The sequence below is a fragment of the Bos taurus genome, chromosome 16, assembly GCF_002263795.3.
Source record: "Bos taurus isolate L1 Dominette 01449 registration number 42190680 breed Hereford chromosome 16, ARS-UCD2.0, whole genome shotgun sequence".
In the NCBI taxonomy this organism is placed as follows: domain Eukaryota; kingdom Metazoa; phylum Chordata; class Mammalia; order Artiodactyla; family Bovidae; genus Bos; species Bos taurus.
This window is the reverse complement of record NC_037343.1, coordinates 75,195,288-75,216,720: the sequence shown is the minus strand read 5'-3', so window position 1 is coordinate 75,216,720 and position 21,433 is coordinate 75,195,288. Positions and strand designations below refer to the sequence as shown.

At 53.0% G+C, this 21,433-nt stretch overlaps 1 protein-coding gene and 1 non-coding gene across 6 annotated transcripts in view; both read right to left on the bottom strand.

Annotated features, from left to right (window-relative positions):
- The window catches only part of PLXNA2 (plexin A2), a 233,699-nt gene that overhangs the window by 132,609 nt on the left and 79,657 nt on the right, over positions 1–21,433 (bottom strand). The gene's annotated exons all lie outside the window — the stretch shown is intronic.
- On the bottom strand, positions 19,942–20,004 carry MIR6121 (microRNA mir-6121). Its single transcript, NR_107741.1, has one exon. It is a non-coding gene; the product is annotated as a microRNA mir-6121 (primary transcript).

Genomic DNA, 21,433 nt, shown 5'->3' with positions numbered 1-21,433 from the left:
CACAGGAGGCCACACCCTCCTTCTCAGGAGGGCTTTGAACACAGGATGGCGTCTTTGGTTCATGGTTAAATGTGGACCTGCCTCAAGGTAGGATGGACTTGGTGGATTTTTCAAAGGGCCCTGTTGGCCTAAAGAATTTAATAATAGCTCCCATTTCTATTGGAGCTTCTTTGGTGGCTTGGCAGTAAAGAATCCACCTGGAATGCAGGAGATGCCGGTTGGATCCCTGGGTCAGGAAGATTCCCCTGGGGAAGGAAATAGCAACCCACTCCAGTATTCTTGCCTGGAAAATCCCATGGACAGAGGAGCCTGGTGGGCTACTGTCCATGGGGTCGCAAAGAGTTGGACACGACTTAGCGATTAAACACACAACACACACAACCACTTCTATAGCTTTTATAATGTGCTGACTGCTGTCGAGAGTGCTTAACAAAAATGAACTCATTTAATCCTTACGAGCCACCCCTGAAGGACACATTATTACTGTTCCCATTGTACAGATGGGAAATTGGAGGCGCGGAGAAGGACATCACTTTCTCAAGACCACACAGCTAAAGGGTGGCAGAACTGGGTTACCCACACAGAGTCCAGTTTCTCAGAGTCACTCTGTGACTCTCCTAAGATTAATGGGTGCACACAGCCGTTCACTGCAGCTGAGAACAGAGGAGATGGGTAGATGAGCGTCCAAGCCCTGCCTTTAGCTGCTCTTCCTCTTTCAGACCCCAAGGCCACAGTGGGACAATCATCTGTCTCCTAGAGGTGGCAGTAAGCTCAGAGCCTCATTTGGGAGGACTGCTGGGAGGCTAAAAGTCAGCTGATGAGGGCTGGCTCTGAGCAGGAGGAGGTGAGCTGAAATCCATGGGAGATTTACTGTCTGGTCTTCCAGGTAGGAGGGGCCTCTTCGAAAGGAGAATGAAATAGTAATCCTATTAGCAGTCACTTGCCTTTAAATCACAGCTAGGTCTGCACAGAAATTAATGACAGCCTCTTTACTTGAATATCCAATTCAAATCAGCATATCCAATTAACTAGTATACCTGCAGGCCCCTCCAAACGCTTTTTCTTATGCATCAACTTCTTCTCTAGTTAGTTCTAAATTATGGAGCTTTTGCTTGGGATCTGACACTCTCATATCACTTTATTAGTAGTAGTAGGGGTACTAGAAGTCATAGTATTTTTTGTAATAGCTGCTGAGGAGCCATAGAACCAGGGATCTTCTTGGGCGTCTCAGTAGGAAGCAGATTGGTTTGAGAGGCAGCACCCCGCAGAGGGAGGCGCCGGTTTGTGTCTGCAGGGCTGGGATCTAATCCCAGCTTTCTCATTAATTGGCTGTGTGACTTCAGGCAAGTCGCTTCACTTGTTTGTGTGATAGGTTCCGTGGCTGCCAAATAAGGGTGGTAACTTCTGTCCTCAGAGCTCAAGCAGGATGTTGTGAGAATGAAATGACTTATTGGCCATGAATTTCAGGACTGTCCAATATTCATTCAGGACATGGCCTTCTGGGAGCTAGGCTTCTGTTGAGAGCTGGGGACGGTTTGAGAAAGGGTCCCCTTAGGAAGGCCCAGGAACGGGCAAATGGACAATCCCATCAGACCTCACACACCTGGGCTGCCCCGTGTGACAGAGGTTTGCGGGGGGAAATCCAGGGAGGCTGGCAAGGAGGGGAGGGCTTCCTGGAGGAGCTCATACTGAAACTGAGAAGCAGGAGGGGAAGGAAATGCAAAGTCTTTGGAAACTTTATAAGATGTGACATAAATATAGTAGTGCGATTATTACGTCCAAGCCCAGATTTCTTGGGAACTCGGTTTGTCAGACCTGAGTAAATTTGGAGAGGGTGAGGCTTTTGATACATAGTCACTGAGGGCTCAACAATTGCAGCAGGTCTTACCACCGTGTGTCGAAAATTCCCCTTGGAGGAGGCCTTTATTATTTGATTTTATTTCTGCCTCAGGACTCTGGGCTTGTGTAGTGCATAGTGTGTGTCTCCATGCACGAGTGTGTGTGTGTACACACTGAGTTTGTTAAAGAAGGTCGAGAAGCCTGCTGCTGCTCAGACTGAACTTGGGAGTGAGTTACTGAGCGTGTGTGTTTGCAGCTGTGCATTTAGTGCTTCGAGGGCGAGGATTCGTGCTGAAGTTTATTTTTGTAGAGTTTCCTGACCCGAATTATTTATAGATTGAAGTCTCTGGTAGATTCGGTGTCTGAGAGTCTGCCTCCCTCTCTCTGGCACTCACTACACGTGAATCCACAGACGGACACAGAGACACAGCAGCAGCGACCTGCAGGGTGCTGGAAGGGGCTCAGCGCCCCTCTCTCAGCCCCCAGTCTGTGCAAACGGTAGTCACACACAGTCCAGTGGGCTGAGGCCCTTGGAGGACAACTAGGAGCCTGCCCCTAAACGCTCAGATAACTGCAGAGGACACGGGAGCCCAGAAAACTTGGCCTGTGGGTTGCATGGAGCCAGGAGAGACGAGGAAGCGGGAAACTAAGGATCCTTCCTATCTACGAGCTCGAACAAGGTCACTGAGGTGCACTAAGCTTGAGAACTCCAGTGACCCTCACCCTCGTGTGTGCGCGCACACACACACACACACACACACGCACACACACATCCTCCACACACGTGCACGTGGATGCTTCCTGCACCGGTCCCCAGGGAGTTGTCGGTCAATCCTGGGGCTGACACTGGAGACTGACTTTTCCAGGTTCAGTTATTTCTGTTTCTGTGCGTGTTAGGAACCTGCCCCAGATAGTGACCAGGGGGTGGACGGGCTAGCACACAGGCCTCGGGGCTAGAGGCTCCTGGATTTCAGAAGGCCAGGTCAGGGAGGGTTTTCTCCTGGAGAGCAGGGAGGGGGTCCCAAGAGGAACCACTTGCCTCTGGACTTCTGCATCTTTGGACGGGCTGAGAATTCAGGCTTCTGAGGACAGGGGACGTGGTGACTAGGTACTGAGCAGGGGCCTCTGACCTGGGGTTGAGGACGTTAGCTGGGGTTCTCTTCTAAGTCATGACTTCTTTGCTCCTTGTCAGCCAGGGGTGGCTGGCCAAGGCATCACCATCCAACAGCCCACAGAGTGGCGAGGAATCTTCCTGCCTTTCTGGGGTAAGGCCCAACTACACTTCACAAGGGCACCAACTCCTGTCTCAGGGCCTGGCCCTGTACTTTTCATGGGAGAGCGACACCGAGGCCCAGAAGTACCAGAATCCAGCATCTTGGGTCTCGCTCTACCAGGGAGGGCTGGCAGGGGCTGGGGGAGGGACAAGAGAGACCAAGAGAGGTGAGTGACGAGAGGCAGTTTCGAGCGTGGGGCTCTGACCTGAGACCAGCTCTGCCTTTCAGGGATGCTCCAGCTCAAGGCTTGGGCAGGTCAGGAGGCTCCAGGAACAAGCTGAAGCTGCCAGGGGCAGAGGAAGCACTTGATTGTTCTGGGAAACAATAAGATAAACACAGCGAGGGACGGAAGAAGCATTAAGCAGCCTCAGATGAAATCAAATCACGCAGTGGCAAAGCAATAATTCCCTGGGAGCGCACAGAGCTGGGGGGCGGGGAGCACGGAGGGGTAGCAGGAGGAATTCATAAAGAATAATGAGCGTCTCCTGCTAAATTCAGAATCTCTGTTTACCCAAAGCTCTAGCAATGTTGGAGCCTCAGGATCTCCATTCAAGCCATCACACTCAGGTGACTGGCCTGGGGAGGCCCTGGCCGAGTGGGGATACAATCTAACCGCTTAGGCTTTTTGAACTGGGAATGATTTAGAACCAACCTTTAGGTCCATGTTGGGACTATGCAGGCTTCACCAAGCTCTGAAACAGCAGGCAGGGAAGACGAGGCATATGGACATATGCCCCCCAGGGTTAACTACTACCTTGGAAAATTTCCAGGGGGCACTGGCGGAGAGGGGTGGGGATGGGGCAAAGGAAACTAACACTTCCTGGGGCTGGGTTGTTCCCTGGTGGCTCCGAGGATAAAGCATCTGCCTGCAATGCAGGAGACCCGGGTTCGATCCCTGGGTTGGGAAGATCCCCTGCAGAAGGAAATGGCAACCTACTCCAGTATTCTTGCCTGGAGAATCCCATGGACAGAGAAGCCTGGCGGACTACAGTCCACAGGATTGCAAAGAGTGGGACACGACTGAGCGACTTCACTTTCTTTCTTTCTTTCTTTGAATGGCTTATCTCCCTTTATCAATTAGTTCAACATATTTACAAAACATCTGTTGAGCTTGACAACCAGTGTGCAAAAAAGCTGGAGATACAGACAGTGAACAATCCTGAAAACACTCTGCGGCGGGCCTTCCCATCTTACAGCATTAGAAACAAAGTGTTGAGCTCAGGATCAGGCTGCCAGGAGGGAGTCTAGCAGACCTCCAAGCAGAGGCTGCCTGACTGCAGAGCCTGCACTCAGCCTTTCACTCAGCCATCCCCTGGGGCCTCTGCTTTCCCCAAGTCAAACAGGAGGACAATGCCTGCACTGGGACTAAAAATTACATCTGCAAAGTGCTGGGTGTCCCTGGAGATAAGTCCCGGGGAACAAAATAGATCATATAGCTGTCTCCTCCAGGGTGACAAAGAAGGCCACCTGCAGCTGGAAAAAGAGCAAAACAGGGCGGGTGCTGAAGAGGGTTATTACACTCTTTAATTAACTCATTCTTTTCAATGGCCTAAAATTGCCCCACATTTTATAATCTGGAACAGTAATCTCTTGCTTTCATTAACACGGAGGATGGCATTTCAGGCTGGAAAGATCGGAAGCGAGGTCTAGGCTGTGAGCATGGCTTTCTGACACCAGGCTTGTGCCTGAGTGCAGGAGACTCCCTGAGACTTTAAAAGGAAAAGTCATTTTTTAAAAATGCATGTGGCATGTGTCTACCACGGTGCAGAAAAGGCACAGTAACTGAGAGAAACACATCCACGTCGCTGTATTTCTGTTCCCATTGCTAACGGGCTAGGTCTGAGCCTTTATTGCCTCTTATCTGTGTTACTGCAATAACCTGAGAAATCTCCCTGCCTCCAGCATATTCCTGCTCTAATCTGTTCCACCAAACACTGCCAGATTAATCTTCTTAAAACACTTATTTGATCCTGCCTTTTCTGTATGCAAAATCCTTAAATTTCAGGTGTTTGTAATTTTCTTTCTCTAGCTTATCTTGGCCTCCTATTTTTTTTTTAAATGATGAACACATACTACTTTTGGAAAATGAAATAAAGGAAATCACTGCATGCATCCATGCGCGCACACACACACACAAATTACCTCTAATTGTCCCAACTGAATGGAGAAGGAGATGGCAACCCACTCCAGTACTCTTGCCTAGAAAATTCGGTGGATGGAGGAGCCTCGTGGGCTACAGTCCATGGTGTCATTCAGAGGTCTAACTCACATGACCTTCTCACCATTTTCCAATTCAGTTCAGTTGCTCAGTTGTGTCCAGCTCTTTTCGATTCCATGGACTGCAGCACGCCAGGCCTCCCTGTCCATCACCAACTCCTGGAGTTCACTCAAACTCATGTCCATAGAGTCGGTGATGCCATCCAACCATCTCATCCTCTGTCGTCCATTTCTTCTCCCACCTTCAGTCTTTCCCAGCAATTTTTTTCCTCATTGGGTCCCCAGGTTCTTGGTTTTTATACCTCTGCTTAAGAATTCATTTTACTTCCTAGATCCTAATCATCCTTCAAGGCCCAACCCAAACGCCACGTCCTCCATGAAGTCTACACCAGCCCCTCCTTTGAACCCCCACAGTACCTAGCGTGGGGGTTAGGTACCCCCACAAGTACCTAGGCACAGGTACTTATGAACATGTGCAGTTATCTTTCCTGAGGGTGTTGTCAGTCCCTGGGAAGCAGACACTGAGTTCTGTGCAGCACCATATGCCTTATGTACTGGGTACTGCTGTGTACTGAGTAGGACCACAGGAACACATACTGACGGATGGATAGATTCTTGCTGCTGAAACCAGGCAGGAGTGGAACGCAAGTCACAGCCTTTATTTAATCCCTCTTATTGTTAGACAGGGTGTTTCCAGGTGGCTCAGTGGTAAAGAATCTGCCTGCCCATGCAGGAGATGAAGTTCAATCCCTGGGTTGGGAAGGTCCCCTGGAGTAGAAAATGGCAACCCACTCCAGTATTTTTGCCCGGGAAATCCCATGGACAGAGGAGCCTCGTGGGCTACAGTCCATGGGGTCGAAAAGAGTCGGACATGGCTTTTAGTCACTAAACTTTAGTGACTTTAGTCAGTTTAGACTGAGCGACTAAACAACAACAACACATTGTTAGCTATCATGCCAAGGACTTTACACACATCTCATGTAATCCACACAAAGGTCGTCTTATCCCATGTCACAGATGAGAAACTGAGGCACAGAGGTGTGAGTAACTTCCTCAAGGTCACAGAGCTGGCAGGCAGCAGGCCAGAACTCACCTCTCTTGGGCCTCTGTTTTCCCATTTATAGAAAAGACTGGGGAGAGAACGAGGCAATCCTGTCCATATATCCACCCCATCCCCCACGGCCAAGTCTTCTGGAAACTCGCATGCAAACAACTGAGCACTTTAGTGTCTGTTGAAATGAGCTTTTTTGGCTCCCATGGGATTGGTAAGAGCTCTTAGCAGGAGGTGTTGGAGAAGACTCCTGAGAGTCCCTTGGACTGCAAGGAGATGAAACCAGTCCATCCTCTAGGAAATCAGTCCTCAATATTCATTGGAAGGAATGAAGCTGAAGCTCTGATTCTTTGGCCACCTGATGCAAAGAGCCGACTCACTGGAAAAGACCTTGACGCTGGGAAAGATTGAAGGCAGGAGGAGAAGGGGACGACGGAGGATGAGATGGTTGGATGGCATCAGCAGCTCAATGGACATGAGTTTGAGCAAGCTCCAGGAGATGGTGAAGGACGGGGAATCCTGGCGTACTGCAGTCCCTGGGGTCACAGAGTCAGACCCGGCTGAACAGCAACAACTATAAACATTCAAGGTGCTGCTCTGAAGAGAAGCACTAAGCTGGAGCTCTGCTGATGCAGCGACAGATGGAGCGTGAGGGTTAGGGTCACGAAGATGGGGTCAGAGTTGAAGTCTGAGGAACAGGGTCCGAGAAGGGAAGGGCGGTGAGGACAGAAAGCCTCCACCGCCTGAAATCCGGGCGGCCGGGGCAGCTCAGGGCTGCCCTGTGGGCTCTGCTGTGTCTGGCTTCCTGGCGGAGCACAAGGGCAGAGCAGGCAGCTGAGGAAGATTCTGTCTGAATAGCTGTCGTCATCACACCTTTCCCATCTCCCCTCCCAGGAGAGGGACTTTAATAATGAGCTGCTTCATGACAACAGACCCCTAATTAATTCCTTGCTGTTCTTCGGGGGCCAGATCATTCTAATCAAGGTGGGCTGGGGGTGGGGTGGGGTGATGAGCAAGGACCGTCTCGTTTGCTCGATCCGCCATGGACTCTAGCCGCCTACCCGGGCCTCGCTGCTCAGAGACCCTTCCTGGTCACCAGTTTCTCTTGGGCTGGACATGTGCTTCTCCTCAATGCCTGCCCCCTCCTGAGCTGACACCCCACAGCTGCCAGGCGCAGCACCAGCACGCAGCCCCCACTGGGGCCTGGGTGCCACACTGCCCGCCACAGGTGCCAGGGGCTCACGGAGGGGGCTGGTGAAGGCGGGAAGAGGGCTCGGCCTTGTGCACTGCAAACCTTGTACCACCTTTTCTATGAACAGAACATCCCATGGACTCCAGGGTCAGCCAGGTGCAGCCACTGCCCATTGCTTCCGGCTTCCCATCCTCCTGACCCCTGAGAGGGTCCCACTGCCCGGAAGGCTATGGGCCCCTGGACTCTGGGCAGCCACATGCCACGGCACCCAGCGGGTGGCTGTCTCTCTGCAGCCTATGGGATTCTTCCCATGAGGATGTGAGCAGAGGACAGGGGTCAAGAAGGCAGGGGGCTGTCCTGGGGATACTCTGAAACAAAACATAAAACTCCCCCTCAAGGCAGGTCACACTTGAAAAGAAAGAAAGTGAAGTCGTTCAGTCGTGTCCAACTCTTTGCGACCCCAGCTTCTCCGCCCATGGGATTTCCCATGCAAGAGTACTGGAGTGGGTTGCTATGGCCTTCTCCACACACTTGGAGATGACGGGAATTAGAGTGCCCGGGTCTCGTCTCTGTGAGGAGGGCAGCCTCTTCAGAGGGGTTTGCTGTTTCTCTTCAGAGGGGTTTGCTGTTTCCTCTCTGACACGTCACGCTTCCCTCCTGACAGGTGTAGACTGTCCAGTCAGGGCTGATGTCTTAACTGGCTGGGGGGGAGGCCACACAGGGGACCCTCAGTCAAGGGAGTTAATTTTCACTTTCTTCCTCTGCAAAAATGGTAAAAAAAAAAAAAATACAGCCAGCATGACAAGGCTATGGTGAGGACAAATTAGATAAGGAATCTGGAAACAACCAGGACTCTGGAAAGGGCTGCACGGAGGTGAAGACTTTCTGACTGATTTACTCCTGATCCACAGACTTGGGAGGGACCAGACTGAGGAGGAAAACTGGGCCGGGAGGGACCTCTTCAGGGGCCCAAGGCTCCCCGCCCCCCAACTCTCAGCCCTTTCCCAGGGGAACAGCTGGGGAAGGAGGCGGGGGCGGGCAGCGAGGGCAGGTGCGGCGGGCGCCCTTTGTGGGGCGGGAGGTTGCTGCCTGCTTTTGAAAACGACCTCTGAGCGCGGAGGGGTGGTTTTGCCAGGGTCTCCCCAGGACCTGTACTGGGGATGCTGAGGGCAGAAGCTGCTGGGCCCCCAAAGGATGGCTGCATTCCACTGCAGACTCTTTCTGCTGTGTGAGAAAGAGGCAAGTGAGGGGGAGGCCCCGGCTTTTCCCCACAGAGAGAAGGCCGCTCGGGGCAACCCTCCCCACTTCTAATCTGCTCCTTAAAAGAAAGAACTAGAAGGAGCTGCAGCTTGGCTTTTGTGTAAAGTACTAAGGCGACCCCCCTCCGTGCCCCTCCCACCCCCACCCCCCCAAATCCTATTTTTTTTCCTCTTAAAAGAGCGCTCCACCTCTCCAGGGACCGGAATCATTAACTGAACAGCACTTTGCCTCTCATGGCTTTTGACAATTTGGCAGTGAGCTGGAAAGTACCAGAGAAACCGCGGGAAAAAAAAGCAGAGCAGGAGAGGGTGGGCCAAAGGAGTGTGTCCCGAAGACCAGCCTGGCGTGAGCCCAGCCCGGCCGACCCCGCGATGCTCGGGATGGATCTGCCTCTCTCAACCCGCCCAGCCTGGGCGTCTGCCCTTCTCTCCGCCGTCACCCGGAGGCTGCCTGGGGCTGGCTGACATCCAGTCTAGACAAGGGCTGCCTCCGGGCGAATCAGGAAGGGATGCCCCTCACTCCACCTGACACCTGAACCTCACCAGGACTTGCAGAGGACGGTCCCCTGAGGGCAGAAGTCTGGAGAGAGACCACGGGGCTGCGCAGGAAAGGATGGGTCTTCCCTACAAGGAGAGACGGGCCTTCCTTTGCTGAAAGGCCAAGTCCTGGGCATCTCCAAAGAGGAAAGCAAACGGGAGAGACAGGAGGGTCATGGATTTCCCAGTCAAGTGGTGATAAACATAAAGCTGAGAGGCAGAACTTAGGTTGGATAGCTGCAGAGCTGCTCTGGACCATCCCAGTCGTTAGGGAGTGATGGCTTTGAGGGGATTTCTCAGAGGGGGACCACGGGTCCCCGCCACCCTGGCGAGCCTCCTCGCCTTGCTCAGGCCTCCTCTCCTCATGCTAGGAAGGTCGCCTTCGTCAGAAACCCTGGAATGCAGTGCAGCTGCCACTAACTGAGCACATACCATGTGCCGCATGAGGCAACAGCTGCCTTATTCCAAGTACCCACTTTAATCCCCCAAGCCCACTTTACTGATGAAGACATGGGCCTCAGAGAGGTCAGGTTAGCTTTAGGTCACATAGCCAGTAGGTGGTAGAGAGAGACAGGACCCGGGTCAGTTTGATTATATAGTCTTTTACTAAGCTGCGTGCCTCCCCAGTGATGCTGGGAAAGATTGAAGACAGAAGGAGAAGGGGTTATGGTTGGATGGCATCATCGACTCTACAGAGATGAATCTGAGCAAACTCCAGGAGATAGTGAAGGACAGAGGAGCCTGGGGTGCTGCAGCTCATGGGGCCACAAAGAGTCAGACATGGTGACTGAACAACAATGCCTCCCCAAAACGCATTCACCCTTGTCTTATAAAGGATGTTAACATCTTACTATCGATCATTTTAAGGCTCTTATTCTGCTGTCTGAGCCCCAACAGAAGTGCCCACAAAAACGATAAATTCCCAGAAGCTGAAGCTATCGAGTTCATTTTATTCAACTTTCAACAGAGTGCCACGCACAAAGAGGGTGATTAAAACATTGCATTCTGTCCTTGAATTAAGTTAGAGCTCCAGAAAGCCACAAACGTGGGCCTCTAGAGCTCAACCAGCAAGTTTCACTTTCCTCAAAGGCCTTATCCACTTGCCTCTTTTTGTTGGTTACTCCATGAGAGCAGTTCACTGCATGATGACTGCTACGAGGGTGTCACAGCCCCGACGCTTCAGTGGAAGGCAAGGTAAGAAATGGCCACATACAAGATGCTTCTGATTGTGATGCCAAACTTGTTCCTGGTTTTCTGTATAAGGGCTCACACGGCGAACTACTTACAGAATGTAATGTCTGGAAATTGTCTCTCCTGAAAAATAAAAGTCTCTTCTATTGGAGATTAAAAGTTTCTAGTTCAGCCCATTTCCCTTTTTGATGTGGCTGCCAGGATACTCAGGGCAAATTTGAGGCTGGGTGCTGGTGTCTGTTTTGGCTTTATTCATGGCCTATTTATTTTTGCTCCTCTCACGACTTGGGCTTTCTAGTCCAGGGATGGTTTTCGTTATAAATGTCTGCCAGTCTTTTATGTCACCTAATTCTGTATTTGGGAAGAAGTGGGCTACTACATATGAATGCATATAAATAATCATTTTCAAGGACTCACACTGCGCACTGCACAGGCTTGCACTGTGTTGTTTGATGTCCTGGTGCTTTGTCAGGTCTTTGCACAATGTGCTCAGATCCTCTGTGGACAGGAGCTGGCCAGGAGGTGTTTCTGGGCTATTTCCAGGATGGTTTTAGTGTATGTGAGAGGGAAGAAGTGAGGAGATTATCGCTCATAACTTAGAGCCAGAGTCAATTTCCATTCTGTTGGGCTAATGAAAATCTACTCAATGATGGGTTTGGCCCCTAATACTGCTCCCTCAGATCAGTTCAGTTCAGTCACTCAGTCGTGTCCACCTCTTTGCGACCCCATGGATGGCAGCACGCCAGGCTTCCCTGTCCATCACCAACTCCTGGAGCTCACTCAAAGTCAGGCTCCATAGCTATTTGTAAAACGGAAGAATGAATGAATAACTTAATGAATGAATGTCTCTCTGAGCCAGGAGCTTCTTCTCCTAGGAGAGGAGGCAAGGACTGGCAGGAAGCCCTATCTTCAGGCCACAGAAGGGACTCCAGATCACTAGGACCCCAAAGGAGCCATGCTCTTCATTGCAGCCTCGTCCTCCTGCCGGGATGAGTCTGCTCATCACCTGCACTGTGGGTGGCAAAATGGGTCTGTGTGCCGGGCGCTAGAAGATGGAGAGTGGGGAGAGGAGAAGAAGGAAGGCGGGGGAGGCCTGTTTCCCCCATCCCGCCTTGAAGGGACGCAAAGGCCAGCCCGCGGGGACGCTGGGGCAGGAGGTGGCCTCGGGGATGTCTGCTGTCACCAGCAAGCCCCTCCCGCCTCCTGCCCGCCGGTCCCCTTCTCCCTCTCTTCCTTGTGTTTCTCCTGTCACTTCCAGTTTCTCTGCGTGTCTGTTATCCCTCTTTGTCTTTCTCTGAGCTGTCTCTGCCTCTCTCCCTGGTCTTTCTCCAACACACACACACACATACACACACATCTCTCCCGGATCCCCAAGCGAGAAACTCTTGGAGCCCTCCTCCTCATCTCACAGCCACCAAAGGGCAGAAGACCCCAGGCTGGAGCACAGGGTGCTCGCGCCTTCCAACCTGCCCTGCCTTCAAACCTGGACCTCCATTCTAATCCCAGTGGCTTTGCCCACATCAGTTGGGCTAATTTTTTCCTGTAATTAAATGGGAGCCTCCCCCCACCCTCCATTCCATCTCTAATCCCAGATAATTAGCTCTCTGATTGCCAGTGCTGGGCAGGAAACCTCGTGTTTGGAGAGGGATTTTGGACAGACGGATTAGGCAAACACCATGCAGGAAGTTGCACTGGGAAAGCAAGCTGTTCTCAAAGTTTGTTGTGAAAAGAGATTTGTGGTGGGCAAAGCGCCTGTTCCCTCCAGGTGGTCTGAGCTGCCTCTGACCCCGTCAGGTTCTCCAACAAAGGATAACTTTACTCAGATTTCAGGATCCCTCTGGTGGGCTCTGTTTCCAGCCCACTAAGCTGAGGGTATTCCGGGAAGGGGGGGGTACTCCTTCCTGCTCATGGAGAGACAGGGGGAGAGGCCCACAGGTGTCCAATCCCACGTGCTGGCTGGGTGGCTGTTGTTCAGTCGCTCAGTCCTGTCCAACTCTTTGCAACCCCATGGACTGCAACATGCCAGGCTTCACTGTCCTTCACCATCTCCCAGAGTTTGCTCAAACTTGTGTCCATTCAGTCAGTGATGCCATCCAACCATCTCATCCTCTGTCATCCCCTTCTCCTCCTGCCCTCAAGCTTTCCCAGCATCAGGGTCTTTTCTAATGAGTCGGCTCTTCATAGTAGATGGCCAAAGGATTGGAGCTTTAGCTTCAGCATCAGTCCTTCCAATGAATATTCAGGGTTGATTTCCTTTAGGATGGACAGGTTGGATCTCCTTGTAGTCCAAGGGACTCTCAAGAGTCTTCTCCAACACCACAGTTCGAAAGCATCAATTCTCTGGCTCTCAGCCTTCTTTATGGTCCAACTCTCGTTTCTGTACGTGACCACTGGAAAAACCATAGCTTTGACTAGGTGGATCTCTGTCGACAAAGGGATGTCTCTGCTTTTTAATACGCTGTCTCAGTTTTGGGTGGTGATCAAAGGTTAATCAAATATGGTGGGTGATAACACAACACCATGACCCCCCTGATCAGGTCCCTGGGGTAGGGAGGTGCCGGGGACACGGAGAAATAAATCCTGCTCCAAAAGGCTTTGGGAGGACACCCCAGAGAGGGAGAGAGGGGACAAGGAGTCCTGGGGGTCAGGGTCTCCAGCTGAGGCTGGCACTTATCACTGCCACTGCCACTGTGTCATCAGCTGCTCTGCAGAGAGGATGGTCGGGGGGTGGTCTCCACCTGATGTGAAGAGCTGACTCATTAGAAAAGACCCTGATTCTGGGAAAGGTTGAGGGCAGGAGGAGAAGGGTATGACAGAGGATGAGATGGTTGGATGGAATCACTGACTGAATGGACACGAGTTTGAGCAAACTCTGGGAGATGGTGAAGGACAGTGAAGCCTGGCATGTTGCAGTTCATGAGGTCGCAAAGAGTTGGACAGGAACTAGCAACATTTTTTTCCCTGTAATCCACATTTTCCTCTGTGATCCTCATGATCATTCCTGCAAGGAGGGTATCCTATTAGAGAAGAGGAAACTTGAGTCCCTCAGACAGCAAATGACTCCTTCAAGGTTCAAAGCAAACCACCTTCAGGCAGAGCTAAGAAGCAAGTGCGAGGCTGAAGACAGTTGGTCGTCCCTGCCCTGGGCATAACTTGGGCTCTTCCAGCTCTGCGATCCCTTCGTTGGGAGAGTTTGGGCATTTAGAAAACTGGAGTGATGAGAGTTGTAGGGCACCAGACATCCAAGGAGATTCAGGACTCAGACAGCCAAGGGCTGGGAGGATTCAGAAAGCCCAGGGCTACCTGGTCGCCCTAAAGGAAATCAGCCCTGGATATTCATTGGAAGGACTGACGCTGAAGCTGAAGCTGCAATCCTTTGGCCACCTGATGTGAAGAACTGACTCATTAGAAAAGACCCTGATGCTGGGAAAGATTGAAGGCAGGAGGAGAAGGGGATGGCAGAGGATGAGATGGTTGGATGGCATCACCAACTCGAGGGAGATGAGTTTGAGCAAGTTCTGGGAGATGGTGATGGACAGGGAGGCCTGGTGTGCTGCAGTCCATGGGGTCGCAGAGAGTCAGACACGACTGAGCGACGGGACTGACTGACTGACCTGGATGCCCATCTAGATGTCTTCCTGATATGCACTGGGGAGACACTCTGGCCCCTGGAGTGACCACAGGATGGCTTGAACTCTGAGGCACCTCCTTCTTTGGAGCTACGCGGAGCCTTGAGGTTGGCTCACTCTGGTTCTGAGAGGAACGGGCAGGAACCCATGCCGGGGGCTGGTGCGGAGGGGATCTGTGCTTTTAGAGCTGGGAGAGGTTGTGCAGGCCAGTGGGCTGGCACCTGGGGGATTTACCCAGCCTGCTGGTTAAGGCGCCAGGCCCTGCGTTCCCACAGCGGTGGCTCCTCCCATGGGCTCAGGGCGCGGGGGAGGAGGGGGCAGGCCGGGGACGGATTCCAGATGGGCTATCGGGTTTGCCCACAGCCCGGCTCTGAGGCTCCTCTGGTCTCCGCAGCTCCTGGGCTCTGATTCAGCCGCAGGACGAAAGCCCGCTCTGGAATGCCAGTGAAACCCAACCTGCCGCTCCCACCGGCCTCCCCCTCACTCCCTGGGCACCAGAGACGGCACTCTCCTTCTTTGCCCCTTCCCTCCTTCCTGGTGACAACCCCCCACCCAGTAAAGCAGGAATGGTTAGAGCTGGGAATTTGGCTGCTGGCTGGGCCCCCAGGTCGGGATCACTGACCTACTTCTTCCGGGGAAAGAAGTAGTCATATACGGTCCTGGGTTCAAGTTCCGGATACTTGAGCATGAGGTGCCTGCACGGGGAATTGGGGGATAGAGGGCAGAAATGCCTCGTGTCTCTCACTCTCAGATCCTCTTGCTTGCTGTGACCCAGGCATGGGAGGGAAGAAGGGAGAAGCCAGAAACAGGCAGAACAAGGCAGTCAGACATCACTGGGCAGCTGCCTGGCTCCCAGACCCACAGCGGCTTCTCACTGAATCCACTCAACAGCCTGGAGGGAAGGGGAGCTCCCTCCATCTCCATGCCATAGACTAACATACTGAGGCTCTGGGAGACCTGGAGCAAAGATTTGACCACAAGCATTTCTGAAGAGCCATGTGCCACTGATCCAACCAGTCCACCCTAAAGGAAATCAGTCCTGAGTATTCATTGGAAGGACTGATGCTGAAGCTGAAGCTCCAGTCCTTTGGCTGCCTGATGGGAAGAACTGACTCATTGGAAAAGCCCCTGATGCTGGAAAAGATTGAAGGTGGGAGAAGAAGGAGATGACAGCGGATGAGATGGTTGGACGGTATCACAGACACAACGGACATGAGTTTGAGTAAACTCCTGGGGTTGGTGATGGACAGGGAGGCCTGGCGTGCTGCGGTCCATGGGGTGGCAGAGTCGGACACGACTGAGCGACTGAACGGACTGACTGATGTGCCAGTGATGGTGCTTACGGCTCTGGGCATACAGAAACAAATGCAGCGGCAACCACGCCGCAGAAGCCGGGACTGTTTTCCTTACGTCACACAATTAATAGATTAATTATTCTCATAGAGGGCCCACCAGGTCTCATAATATAATAGACTTCCGCACGCCCTCACCCACTCATTACTGTTTAAACACGATCCAGTTCATTTCTGTCCCCCAGAGAGAGGAAGGCAATATTGTCAAAGCGGAATGAGGGGGTCGAGCAGGGACTTCCTGTCTGACTCAGTGTCCCTTTTAGTGTTCAGGTTCTGCTCTCTGGTGAGCTCATTTTAAAGTTTCTGGAACCTTCCAGCATGGCCTCCTCCACCTGGGGCGGGTACTCCTGATTGCTCAGGTCTGCCTTGGGTCGTTTGTTAACGACGGGCAGGCTGGAGGTGACGCTACCTTGTCAGGGTTGATTAGCTGGGCAGAAATTTGCATTTTGCTTCTGAAAGCCAGCTTGGGGTTGGCTGGCAGAAAGCAGCAGGGCTCCAGCTTCCGTAGAGAAAGCCCCGGAGGCCAGGCATTTGAATTAACCACAGAAGCCTTTTCTCCCCTCTCCCTCTACTTCCTCAAGCCCCTTCTTCACCTCTCCCCTCACACCACAAGGCTGGTTAACCACAGCAAGGGTCTCTCTGAACGTGCTGGCAGAAGAAAAGGCTCCCCCCCCCACCTTTTTTTTTTCCTTCTTCAAAGAAGATACAAACCTCCCTCCAGCCTCTCTGGAGAATCGGCGAGGGAACAGGCTGTCTCAAAATGCCATTAAAACATCTCTCAAATTAAATACAGCCCTGGAAGGTGCAACCTCACGAGAGGGGTTCAGGGAGACGCGAAAGGCATTCTTTCACTGCCCGAGTGGGGACTAGTGTCAAAGGCGCCGGCCCAGGCTCGGGTCCCTGGCTCTGTCCTGGGACACACAGCTAGCCCGGGCAAGACGTTTCACCTCCCTGAGCTCTGACCTCACCCTTATTAATGACAAACACAACTGTTCTCTTTCTGCCCCCTCCTTAATTTCAGGGACGCGACCCCGTTCCGCGCAGAGATAACAGTCTTGTTTCTCATCACATGCCATCTTCTGCGCCTCCCTCCCCTGCCCTCACTCTCAGCCGCCGTGCTATTTTAAGTTGAGGCTTCCAGCCAAAATCCGTACTTTATTAATTACGCGTCAACTACTCTCTGTAACGTTTAATGCGTTTTCCAGATTGTATCAAGTCCATGGTGAAGGGAGGAGTCTGAACGCGTCCTGGGTGCCTGGCAGGGAGGTGCCGGGAGGGAGTGGGGATTGGGCCGGACCGTGTCTTCTGGACTCGGTTGGTTCCCTTCCCCTGTACCCGCCCTCCACCCTGGAGTCTCTGTTAGGGTCAAGCCCCGATCTGGATCGCCACTCCCTTCGTAAAGCACATGCAGCACCCCGACTGGAAGGTTGGAAAACCTGCCTCAGTAGGAAAGGCCAAAGGGCTGAGGACAGTGGACATCCATTAGCAGGCGGGGTCCGGGGTTGAGCGGCCATCTAAAGCGTGGTCACTGGTACGCCGAGAGAAGGCTGAGACAGCGCTGACCGTCTGTTCTCCGAAGAGCACACAGAAATAGCATTTGCGTTGGCTCGGGCAAGGCTGACGAGACCTAGATCTCACACCCTGACTGTGAGGCTCCTGTGGCTGTGTGATTCGAGCAGGTCCTTCAGCTCACCTGGACCTCAGTTTACCAATCAGGAAAACCAGCATTCACTCCAAATGACCTCTCTGGTCCTTTCTAGCTTGAGCCTTTTGTGTTTCTTTCTAGACCACAGGAGAAGTGGAATCTCTTTGGAAGAATACAAAGATGAATCCTGTGTGCTTCCTGGCCTCCAGGAATTCACAACCAGGCAAGAAGAGCAGACAGCAATCACATAGGAAATAAAAATAAGAGGAAACAGGCCCCTTTCTGCATGCTTTACCCATGGCAATGATTACTTGCCCACAACAGCCCCACTGAGACAGGTACCACTGTTCACGCATATTGCTGATGAGAAACGTAAGACATAGGGAGCTTAAGTACTTGGCCAAAGACACACTAGCAAACAGACCAAGTTTTGAATCCAGACAGTCCCACCCCAAACTCTGTGACACTGGTCACTGTGCATACTGCCTTGGAGACAGGAACGTTAAATAACTCAAGCAGGAAACTGGCTTTGCTAAGTGCTGTCACCAATAGTAAGAACTTAACTGACTGAGTGGGAAAATCAGGGAGGGCTTCACTGAGGAGGTGGAATCTGGATGGTGGACTGAGAACAGCTGAGGAGACAGCAAGAGGCCTGGAGAACCTAGAACGAGGGCTGTGAGTGTGGCAGACGTGGGGAAGGCACGTGGGCGGAGGTGAGGGGTTTCTGGTGGCCTGACGCCGGGACCTTGCTCAGGGGTCTAAGCTACCTCCTAAAAGCTGTGGGGCGCTGTGAAAAGGGTTAGAGAATACGGCCCCTGATGCTGGGAAAGATTGAAGGTGGGAGGAGAAGGGGACGACAGAGGATGAGATGGTTGGATGGCATCACCAACTCAATGGACATGAGTTTGAGCAAGCTCTGGGAGTCGGTGATGGACAGGGAGGCCTGGAGTGCTGTAGTCCATGAGGTCACAAAGAGTTGGACACGACTGAACTGAACTGAACTGATGCTGAAGCTCTAACACTCTGACCACCTGATGCCAAGAGCTGACTCATTGGAAATAACCCTGATGCTGGGAAAGACTGAGGGTAAAAGGAGAAGGGGGCAACAGAGGATAAGATGGTTAGATAGCATCACCCGCTTAACGGATATGAATTTGAGCAAGCTCCGGGAGTTGGTGATGGACAGGGAGGCCTGGCATGCTGCAGTCCATGGGTTCGCAAAGAGTCGGACACGACCAAGCGACTGAAAGGAACTGACTGAACTTAAGGGAAGGGATGCGGAGCCAGCAGAGGTTCAGGAGCAGGCGAGCAAAGCCTCAGTTGGGCTGGGGCGGGGGGGCGAAGAGGAGGGCAGGAGGGGCACCTGGGGAAGACAGAGGGGCCAGCTGCTCGTGGGCAGCTGGGGATTGGGGACGGCGGGGGCTCCAAACTGCAGACCCCAGGGCTGAAGCAGGGAGGCTGATGAGGCCTCCCCAACTCGGCTTACAGCTCACTTCCCCGGGGGAGCCTCTTCTGACCTCCCACCCCCAGGAACTCTGCATCCCTAGGCACAGGTCCTCACTTGCATATGGGACCTCATACATCCCTGTACCTTCAAACAGTGAGTCCTGTGGTTACTTGCTGGTGTGTCCTTTTCCCTATCTGAACTGAGCTGTGTTCAGCCCTAGGTGGAACACAGCGTGGGGTACGGCGATGCTCAGCAAAGACGGGCTCAGAGAACTGAGCTCCACCTCTGGGCTGCACGCCCTTCTCCCACCCTTGGATGTCAGCATCACGGATTCTCATCACCACTTCCCCGGGGTCTGAGCCTCCTGCCGAGCGCAGGGCGGGGGGTGCGTTCCCGTGTCCCCCTGTCCACTCTCCCCACACTGATGGGTTCTGACACCTCCATAGTGCTGGCCGGGTGGCCATAATGAACAGTTTAGTATGGAAATTGGCCTCAGCAGGAGGGGCTGGTGTGTGCGTGAGCCGTTACAGAGGACTTGGCTGGGGGACACCTTCAGCCCACAAGCGGGCTCCTGCTGAAGAGATCTTCCCTTCCGCGGCCAGCCCCTCCCAGTCAATCCGCCCCGGCCTGCCGTCCGAGCTTTCCCCAAGCTCCTCTGGGCCACCACTGCCAACCTGGACCTGAGGAGGGTCCCAGGGAGGGGCTGAGAGTCCCCCTCGTGTTCCCCGAATCCTTCTCCACCTTCTGGAGTTGCGGCCTCGTTCTCCTGCCCCCTCCAAAGGTAAGGAGAGCGTGATTCTCCTCCCTCGTCCCTCCTCCCGTGGGTTCACCACCAGTTCCCCCTTGCTGGTGACTTCTCTTGAGAGCCAGTTCCAGACTCTTCTAAGCAATGCTTTCTACCCAAATTCCAGTGGGATTTTGAGAGGAAAGGGAAGCCAAGGGCATCTGATCCTCACTCTTTATCTAATACACGCTCAGTCGCTTAGTCGTGCCGGACTCTTGAGACCTTTTGGGCTGTGGCCCACCATGCTCCTCTGTCCATGGGATTTTCCAGGCAAGAATACTGGAGTGGGTTGCCATTTCCTCCCCCTGGGGATCTTCCCGACCCAGGGATCAAACCCAGATCTCCTGTGTTTCCTGCATTGCGGGCGGATTCTTTACCTGCTGAGCCACCAGGGAAGCGCTGATCCTTACTCTGGAATAACGTGGCTCCTCTACATACAAGGAAAGGGACCATCCCCGAAAACACCCAAGAAGCGGGGACACAGACCCCCTGGGGCCCCGCGGGAGCCTCCTTTGCCCGGGGCCTGGAGCCAGCCTGCCCTCAGTGTCCATCATCCGGCAGGGGTGTCTGGCGAGGGCGCTCCGAGGACATACTTAGCAGGCACTGCCTGACGCTAGCGGCACTAATGGATTCTGTTATCTCGCCGGGACCCTTGTCTGCAGATCGGCAAAGCGGAAGGAGGTGGCAGGTTAAAAATACTCTGTTAGCAGAGCGGCTTAGGTAGGGGGCCGGCTATGGGAGTTCCAGGCAGGAGAGGGCTCCGGGACAGGAAGTCAGGAGTGGAACCAGATGTGCTGGACTTCAGCCGCTCTTTTGCCTCCAACTCGAATTTGCAAAAGAGCTCGGAGATGGAGGGCTTCCTTTCTGCCTCGTTTACGAGGTCTGGACAGTCCCGTATTGGTGGGTCTACTGCAGGCACCGGGCCCTCCCTGCGTCGGCTGATGGGTGCCTAGGCTCTGATTCATTTTATAACGCTTGTTCTCTTACCCTGGAGAAGGAACCGCGGCCTGGATGGGAGAGCATAATAACACCCTACCTTTATAGAATGCTTTTATTGCTTCTGAAGTCTTTCCTCATACTATACCTCACTGCAGCCTCACGACGTGCCTGCAGGGTGAGAATTATTATCCCAATTTTATATATGGGGAAACAAAGCTCTGCGGATTTATGAGACTTGCCCAAGGTCACGTATCTAGGAAGTGGCAGAGCACGCAGTCGGATGAGGGTTTTCTGGATCTCGCATCCTCTATTGTCTCAACAGTTTTGCTCCCACAATCCTCCTCGCAGGGACATACCCACCCACCAGGCTCTCCCCATCAGCTCAGGACAAACCCTCGTTTAATGTCACTGGACTTAAAAGGCCCACAGGCCCAGGTGCCTCCACGAGGTTTAAGGTCAGTCCAGCCTTAGGCTGGTCTTGGAGGATTTGTCTCTCTCTTGCGGGGACCCAGAGGCAAGCGTGTGGCTGGGGCCCCCCTCTTCCATCTTAGGACTTCAGAGCCCCAGCTCTGAGAGGAGCCCCAAGCATCCAGGTGGGATTCTGTCCTCTACATGGACGAGGGCACCTGGGTCTCACTTTTTGACCAAAGATGACAAATGTCCCGCAGTTTCCACTGGCACACTGATTCAGGGCTGACTATACTCCTCCCTCCTGCTCAGAAACATCCCCTGGAGGGTTCACTTCCTGCAACAGGCTGAGGGCTATTTACACTGTACAGATAAACTGCGGGTCACCTCCCACGAGAAGGCAGGACCCACCTCCAGTGGTCCAAGGACACAGAACTCTGAAAGGCGCCTTGTCTCCACCAGGTTACCTTCTCTCCCGTTTAACACGTGGTGCAGAAAGAAATCAACCCCGAACAGCAGCATTTTGGAAGGGAGAGAAAAGAAATCTCAACCGATCGGGAACTTCCGTAGAAAGGCTGGCAGCTGGTCGCCTGAGTGCCACCCCCAGTCACCCTTTCTCTCGGTGAGGTCCCTGGCTTGGCTAGCTGCCCTAAGAGCTGATACTAGGCT